This window comes from Triticum aestivum, chromosome 4D (assembly GCF_018294505.1).
Source record: "Triticum aestivum cultivar Chinese Spring chromosome 4D, IWGSC CS RefSeq v2.1, whole genome shotgun sequence".
Classification (NCBI taxonomy): domain Eukaryota; kingdom Viridiplantae; phylum Streptophyta; class Magnoliopsida; order Poales; family Poaceae; genus Triticum; species Triticum aestivum.
In genome coordinates, this window is record NC_057805.1 from 265,291,905 (window position 1) to 265,301,517 (window position 9,613).

Sequence of the window (9,613 nt, forward strand, 5' to 3'; positions counted from 1 at the left end):
ATCTCCTCCCACAACAAGCTCGTGAGATATAGAGATGAGGGGAAGGCGAGGAAAGGGGAGGACTTTAACCCGAGCCAGGGTCCCATTGATCCAGAGCTGGTGATGATATCTGGTGGCGGGAGGTCCCATGGCTCCATAGCCATTGGAGATGGACTTATCCATTGTCCTAGCACTCTCCCGGAGATCAAGGCGCGCCAGTCGAGCTCCGCTCCTGAGATAAGGCCTCGTGAACGGCCAGTGCAACTCGCCATCAAGGTTAGTGATACGTACTCAGTTATCTTTCTCCATTACATTGTGTGCGCTTCCATCAATGATTACAAATGGTCATGTGAGTGGTGTTGCAGGCTGCTATACAGAGTGAGAGAGATAGAATGGAGAAACTTCTGGCGGAGGCGGCGGAGAGGCAGCGGGAGTTGGAGGAGAGGACGACAAAGATGATGGAGGAGGAGAGGGCACGGAATGACATGCAGGCAAGAGCCATGTACGAGCTCCTTGTGGTAAGTTTCTTCTGCAGATTAGCCAAAACATTCATGTAGTGTTTGTCTCATTACTAACTAGTATGACTAAGTCATCAAAACCAAATGTGCAGTCTGTGTGCGAGAAGACAGGTCAGACCGCTCCGCCGATGCCAGTGATTGCTCCTAGGACCACGGTGAGTTTTATTTGAATGGACATTACTTGCTAGTCTTAACATTTGAGTGTCATCATGCTAACAAGACATTGGAAATGATCTTTGGTGCAGCGTAACTCCAGACAAGCATCGCACGATCCTTCTCCAGCTACCGACACGAGCCAGCCCGCTCCTACACCTCCTGGATCTTGGTAAGTTTATCTAGTGTTTTGCTTAACACATGCATAAAGACCTAGACTTAGCATTATTTCCTCCAATGCTTACCATAATGACCTAGACTTAGCTTCTTCTCCTCCAAAATGACTTAATAAGCTTACTGACCTCCAAAACCATCCATTTTACCTAAGTTAGCTCTAAAATGATCTGTACTTAGCTTACTTATGTAAAAAATTGCATAATTAGCTTAGTTAGCTCATAGACGATCCATTTTACCTAAGTTAGCTATAAAATGACCCATTTTACCTAGGTTAGCTTATAAATGATCCAGTTCATCCAAGTTAGCTCAAAAATGACCCATTTTACCTAGATTAGCTCCTAAATGATCCATTTTACCTACGTTAGCTTTAAAATGACCCATTTCACCTAGGTTAACTCCAAAATGACCCATCTTACCTAGGTTATCTCATAAACGATCCATTTCAACTAATTTAGCTCATAAACGATCCATTTCACCAAGTTAGCTAAAAAACGATCCATTTCACCTAAATTAGCTCTTAAATGATCCATTTCACCTAAGTTAGCTCACAAAGATCCATTTCAACTAAATTAGCTCATAAATGATCCATTTCACCTAAGTTAGCTGAAAACGATCCATTTCAACTAAGTTAGCTCATAAATGATCCATTTCACCTAAGTTAGCTAAGAAACGATCCATTTCACCTTAGTTACCTCAAAAACGATCCATTTGACCTTAGTTAGCTCATAAACGACCCATTTCAACTAAGTTAGCTCATAAATGATCCATTTCACCATAGCTAGCTCATAAACGACCCATTTCAACTTAGTTAGCTCATATATGATCCATTTCACGTAAGTTAGCTCATAAATGACATACTCTTCTTGTTCTAGTCTTCTTCTTGTTCTACTCTTCTTGTTCTAGTCTTCTTCTTGTTCTACTCTTCTTGTTCTAGTCACCTATTTCTAACTTTCTTATTTTGCGATTTTGCAGATTTCATTCACTTCATGGAAGCTACTCTTCTTGTTCTAGTCTTCTTGTTTATGTATGTATGGAACTTTGTTTATGTATGAAGGCTCTTTGTGATATGAATGGAACTTTTTTTATGTATGAAGTAACTTTTTTTATGTATGAAGGAACTTTGTTTATGGATGGAACTTTGTTTATGTATGAAGGAAATTTGTTTATGGATGGAATTTTGTGATATGAATGCCTGTGAAATATTTCTATATATGTCATATATATTTGCTGTGAAAATTGTTGGATTTAATAAAAAATAGAAAAAAGAGCCAATATGCAGGCTCTTTGCCGTCTGCCTCCGACGGCAACGGGCTCTTTGCCGTCTGCCGCGGACGGCAAAGAAGACACGTGGCATCCAGCTGTGCTTCCTGGGAGCTGACCCATTTGGTCAGTTTGCCTACAGTGGCAGACGGCAAAGAGTAAACGAGTTTGCCGTCAGCGGCGGACGGCAAAGGCCTGCCATGTAGTGACGTGTAGATGACATCATACGGCGGACGACAAAGACACTAGAAAGTTTGCCGTCCGCTGGCAGACGGCAAAGGCACTAGAAAGTTTGCCGTCTGCGACGGACGGCAAAGGCCTGCCGTTAGCCACTTAACGGACTGAGAGCACAATTATTGCCGTTCGCTCTCTTTGCCGTCTGCGGCAGACGGCAAAGGGCCTTTGCCGTCAGCCGCCAGGAAGCAAACGGCAAAGTAGCTGTTTACCGTAGCCTACTTTGCCGGAGCCTTTTGTCGTCCGCGGCTGACGGCAAAGGCCTTTGCCGTCCGCCGTTCATGCCTTTGCCGTCCGCCGTGGCAGACGGCAAAATAGCTGATTCCTGTAGTGTCTATTTCCAGTATGAGGCCTACCGTATGAGGCGTCGCAGCACCCACCTCGCCCTCACAGCATGGCATACTATGATACTATCATAATATTTTCTTCTATTTATTAGTGTATGTTTCATCAACTAGTGCCACTATAAGGTAATCACACTTTTTCATTATCTGTGTAAACAGGGTTATTCAGCTGTATTTTGGTGGAACTGCACAAATGTATGGATGGAACCGGCATATATGCAGAGTGCGAGGTGTGCCAAGTAAAAATTACCGACACCAACCATGCTCCATGCACGCATTGGCATCCACCACCAGCAGTGGGATGTGTGGCACTCTCTGTGGACGGATCTTTCTCGGCAGCAAATCCTCTAACCAAATACTAGTAGGTTATATTGGCAGTTTTCCGGGGAGTACTCTTTTCTGAAAGAAGCACCAATCTATTTTTCTTTATTTGTACACAGTGTCACAAGTTTGACCCAAAGGTCCAGAGCTATTTTAGGGTGATTGGCGTAGTACTCGGAGACTCATTGTAAGCATGATTTTCATTAGCTGTCACACTGATTGTAAGCATGAGCAGATGGAAGATTAGGTTAGTGCGAAGCTTACCTTAAACCCTACCGCCGCCGTTGAAATGAGGCGAGCGTCAAGGGAACCATGGAGAACGGCGGGGAGGGCCGGCGCGCAGTGACTGGATCAAAATCAAAATCAATTTACCCTTCAACTAAGCAAGCGACCCCACATTAACTAGTCTCCCTTTTATTCTGGGTCATAATTGACCATGATTTTCACAATGTTTTACGTTGCAAAAATAATATAATTTGAAAGTACATTCAGATACGAACCAAACGATACAATTTTTTGTGACATGCATTCACATTTTGCTTGTCGAATACAGTAAGTGGTCAAACTTTGACCCAAAATATGGAAAAAAATACTTCCAAGACCAGCGCCGCTCCTCTCCTCTGAAACCAGCGCTGCTCCTCTCATGTTCCAATCAAAATCCAGCACCGCTCCTCTCCTCTTCCATATCAAAACCACCGCCCTCCTCTCCTGTTCAAATCCAAAATCAGCGTCGCTCCTCTCCCATTCTAATCCAAAACCAGCGCTGCTCCTCTCCTGTTGCATTCTAAAACCACCGCCGGCGAGTGAAGGTGCTGTGGAGAAGTAGATCGATGGAGGAGTACAACCGATACATGAGGATCGCCGACGGTGACCCTGTGAAGCTAGCTAGGATGTTGGAGATACAGTCTTGGTTTGACAACAAGGACCAACTAGCGGCGACTTAGACATCCATGGCCAAATATCTACAACAGAGCGAAAAGGCGGCGATACTCCCGAAGGGAGTCGTGCGGGAGTACATAGAGCTGCTCCTCTGGGCCATGGAGCAAAGAGATTCACCGAATCCGATCGTGAGTTAGTGATGGTGGGAGTATCGATCCCAGATGGAGCATCCACCAGAGATTGAAGGATCGAGCATCTACAGTGTGCCGTTTGTGAGGGGTCGTGCCAGAGCGAGCCGGTGGAGTCTTCGTCGATCGAACCCAACTGCAAGAGGAGAAAAGCAGTTGGCCCGACGATGCTTCCCCGCCATCCTCTCCCTTGCCGTTCACATCATCTCACGGGGCGGCTGTCTACCACCGAGGAGTAGGAGGGGACTGCCACCCCAGCCCAATAGTTGGGCAGGTTGTGGATTATCAGGAGGAGCTTAGGGTTGTCAGTATTTAAAGGTTGTGAATTGTGTTTTGTGTTGTGTATTTTGAGAGTACTTTCAGATATGAATGTGTTTTGAATTTCAGATTTGCAGTATTGAGCATATGAAGTATTTTATGAACTCTAGAGATCTATTTTTAGCACTTCAAAAATGTAGTTTCATAGGAGTATAAAAGTGCAGACAATGTGATTCTCAGAGAAGAAACTGCAGGTTTCAGTTTCAGATAAGAAACTGAAACTTTCAGAGGCAGAGCATTTATATTAACATGGCCTTTTCAAACAGGGATTACATCATGTTGGAAGTTTTATTCATGGTCGAAAATGGAACTACCAGCCAGTTAACATCATGTTGATCAACAGTCATGCATAGCACATCTTCATATGATGCACAGTAAAAAAGATATGCTATTTTGAAAATCCCCACACAATGTCCAGTGTGCGAAAAACAGAGAAAACGAGGGGCGAAGTTTTGGCAAGTGTTGGACGTGGTGTGCGTAGATGACAATGGGGACCCACATGTCAATAATGGCAGAGGCAAATAATTTGGAGATATTTTCCCTGCATCAGGTGGAATCGAACCCGGGCAGAACAGCTGTCGGGTAGTGTCACTTGGCCACTGGGCTAGTTCAGTATTTTCGTTACAAATAAGGCACTGCCTCAGGTGGTCCGATCTCCTCCTGCGCCTTTGTGCACTCGTCGCAGATCCTCTATCTGCCGTTGTGAGCATGCTGAACAAACGAGAGGAATCTGGAGAGGACTGTACGTGGAGAGGCGGACAGTCGGGACCACCAGGTCTATGGCCGTACGCAAGCAAGTGCCTCATTGAAAAAATACTTCCTCCTAATGCTATACTAACGTTGGGGCCCATGGGTTTGTCAACATAGTTACATTTTTTATGTGCTTCAACGTAGTTACTAAAGGAGATAAATTCACAACGAAACCGGGGAGCTGGCAGGTATCATTTTTTATCACTGGGGCAGCAAGTATCAGCTGGGTTTTGGGCTGCCCCGTCTAGGCTTTCTTTTTTAACATGCGCAGCCCATGACATGTCGGTTTGTATTTTCTTGAGGGCCGTCATGTATCGACCAGCCTATGGACCTCCCATCCGAGGTTATATTTTTCCTGAAACATCGGCAGCCCAATTTATGTTTTTTTAATAAAACGCAGAGGTCTATTTTTTTTCTATATAAGAATAGGAACGCCTGGTCCAACTTATGTTTCCCTTCTAACTATATTATATATATTTAAATTATTTTATATGTTATTATATATTATTTTTATTGTCATCATATATTTAACAGATACTTACATTTGTAAGAAAACAATATCCCACATCTTATTAACTTATAAAAATAATTTCTTAACAATAAAATCCTGGATTTTTTTGGCAACGAAAATCCTAGTGATTGTGTACAAAAGCTTGGTAAGATTTAAGGACAAATGTAATAATAAATCACTTATTATTTAAATATATTTATAAGAAAATGCTCAGCCCCTGTTTATTTGTTGATAACATTGTTGTGCCCAATCCAACATTATAATTAGAATCAGCCCACCAAAATCGTGTATTTCGAGAAAGTGTAGATGGCCTGTAATTTTTTAGGAAAAAATAAATGGCCGCATGGACGCTACATTATTTGTTCACCCAACCCAGCAAATGGACTGTAATAATTCTAAAAAAATATCAAATTGACTTGAAATTCTGAAAAAATGGTTTGAATACGTGCCACATTTTTGGAGGCTGAAATGTGGGCCAATAGGTCGAAGCCAACGCAAGTCGCTGTCAACTTAGTCAACAAATGATTCTGACATCGTTAGCCATTGGATGTACACCTAACGACCGGCATCCATCTTCAATCTCTCGTCTTCTTCCTCCAACGCCACCGGGACCACCTACTCCCACCTCCTGCTGCTAGCAGCTCTACTTAGCACGCTTCGCTGTGAAGCGCTACCCCACCACCGGCCAGGCCATCCCTCCACCCTCCACACCTCCTGTTCTTATCCACCGACTGCCGAACCACACCACACTAGAACCAGTTAACCCTCGCACACCTCTCCATTTGCGACTCCACTCCCGCGTCTTCCCATCTCCGGCTCGTTCCTGTCGGGGGCCTCGTCGTCGTCCACCACCTTGGATGCGCTCGGCGCGGAGTGGTCCACATGGTCAATGAACGACATCCATCAGAAGTAGACTGCACGTGCAGAGGCTGACAGCTGGGTCCACGACCACACACAAGGAAATGCCTCGTTATTACGCACAAAATAATGATTCCTCCACCTGACAGCTGGGACCCACCGGAAGGGCCTCTGTATTTCGTGAAAAAAAACGTTCCCCCAGCTGACAGGTCGGACCCACCAGCTATATCTTCGCATGCAAGGAAGTGCCTCCTTATTACGCACAAAAAAATGAATACCCCCTGCTAGCTTGGACCCAGCATAGTGGGAAGCTGACTTGTGGGCCTATCAAGTTCACAGGGACGGAGGGCTTTGTCAACTTAGTCAATATGAACGATTCTAGCTCTAGTGACCGTATGATGTCCATCCAACGGCCGTAGTGCTTCTTCAACCTCTGGTCTTCTTGCTCCAGCCGCCCAAACTAGCGCCGGTCGTGGCGCGTGCTCCAGCCTCCCATGGCCGGCTGTGATGCCGCGGAGGCCTCACCCCCCCTACTGCTCCCACTGCTGGCCAGGCCATCCCTCTACTCACCCACACCCCCTGTTATTCTGCAGCAACGGCAGCCTCACACCGCAGCCAAACTAGTGAACCATCGTACTCCTCTCCATGTGGGAATCCACTGCCGCGTCTTCCCCGGCTCCGCGTGGTACCCTTCCTAGGCCTCACCGTCGTCCACCGCCCTGGTGCTCTCTGCACGGCGTGGTCAACATGGTCAAGGAACGACTTCTATCGGAAGAGTACTGTACGTGGAGAGGCTGACAGCTGGGTCCACGGCCGCAGCAAGGAAGTGCCTCCTTATTACGCGGAAAATAATGATTCCTCCACCTGACAGCAGGGACCCACCAGACGGGACACCGTATTTCATGAAAAAACGTTTCCCCCTGACTGTTGGGACCCACCAGCTACATCTTCGCAAGGAAGGAAGTGCCCGACAGTCGGGACCCACCTGGTCGAAGCGTACGTAGCGTTGTCATTCTGGTCGCGAACGTGTATGTACATACTGGTCGATCAGTTTGTCTACAGGCTGCAACGATGAACCTGGCCATGTAAGGAAGGGCACGTGTCGTAGTAGAGGCGCGCACGTGTCGTAGTAGAGGTGCGCACGTAGCATGTACACATACGTACAGCCAGGGTGCAAGAAAGTAAATACGGCCACGTACGTACATATGGGCGGGGTCTCGAACGCCTACTCGCGCATACGTACGGCCAAGGCTCGTGTACATGGCTGGGTCGGAATGGAGAAACTGCGTCGTCATGGTGTTCATCGGGAGCCAACCGGCTTGGACGGAACAGCAGATCGAAACGAGGCCTGCCGTATCGCTGAACGGAGGAAACGGCCTTGTGTTCGACCGGCCACAGTCGAAACGGGTTCCTGTTCATCGAGAGGGGTCTTGTGTACCGCAAAACGGAGGAAACAGACTTCTCTTTGACCTCCTACGGCCAAAACGGGTCCTGTTGATCGGGAAGGGTGTCGCATACCGCAAAACGGAGGAAACGGACTTGTGTTGGACCACTACGGTCGAAACGGGGGTCCTGTTCATCTGGAGGGGGGTGGCATGCCACAAAACGGGACTCCACGGGATACAGTTCATCTCCACCGTAGACTGCCTCCCTAGGCTACTATTCATCCACTGTCGACCTCCTCAAGCCTCCACATGCGACTATTCATGCACGGGCTCCTGTTCATCCAGCCTCCACCGCTCCTCAACCGGCTACTATTCAACCAGCCCTCTGCACGGGGTCCTGTTCAACCACCCCTCCACGTTCTACTGTTCATCCAGCCCTCCACCGGCTACTGTTCAACCAGCCCTCCACGGGGTCCTATTCATCCAGCCCTCCATGGGGTCCTGTTCATCCACCCCCAACCGGCTCGATCGGGGTCCAGTTCATCCAGCGGCAACGGCATCTACTACCATGGTGTCATGTTCATCCAACCCCCCACCAGGAATTGTTCATCCAAACCCCCCAACAACGCTCACTGTTCATCAAGAGTCAGCATCGATCAACTTCAGTTAGCAGCAGTAGCGAAGGTATCACTCGGGTTCAGTTAACCACAAGGGTTCGATCGCTCGGGTTCAGTAACGTAGCTAGTGTAATCGCTCGGGTTCAGTTAGAGCCCAATGCCTCGCTCGGGTTCAGTTAGAGCACAACGCCTCGCACACACGCGTATGTGTACGAGAGAAACACACATTGCTCGACCCCCGACCACCCACCGTAACCAGGAACTCCCCGATATTTTCCTCGCCCTTGCTTCTACCATGGTTTTTTTCCGTCATGGACGGCCCAAAGAATGTCATGCAGCTGTGCCTCCGGCCCGCCCAGGACAAAAAGCTCATTTTCTATCATGACTTTTTGTCATAGAAGTAGGAGCCCACCACATCTATGATGATACCGGGTTTTGTCACAATTATCGTAATAGAAGTGTCATAAGCATGAAATAATTTTTTTTCGTTCACCCCAAAATGTCACGGATGTGTCTTTATTTTGTAGTGATATTCCAATCCAACCACAAGAATCTTGATCTCTAGCCTTCCCCAAGTTGATTTCCACTCAAATCATCTTCCCACCATATCCAAATCAGTGAGAGAGAGTTGAGTGTTGGGGAGACTATCATTTGAAGCACAAGAGCAAGGAGTTCATCATCAACACACCATCTATTACCTTTTGGTGAGTGGTGTCTCCTAGATTGGTTAGGTGTCACTTGGGAGCCTCCGTCAAGATTGTGGAGTTGAACCAAGGAGTTTGTACGGCAAGGAGATCGCCTACTTCGTGAAGATCTACCCTAGTAAGGCAAGTTCTTCATGGGTGATGGCCATGGTGGGATAGACAAGGTTGCTTCTTCGTGGACCCTTCATGGGTGGAGCCCTCCGTGGACTCGCGCAACCGTTACCCTTCATGGATTGAAGTCTCCACCAACATGGATGTATGATAGCACCACCTATCGGAACCACGCCAAAAATCTCCGTGTCTCCAATTGCGTTTGCACACTCCAATCCCATCCCTTTACTTTCTTACAACTTGCATGCTTTACTTTGCGCTGCTCATAAACTTTTGCCATGCTTGCTTGAAATGTATTGTGAATGT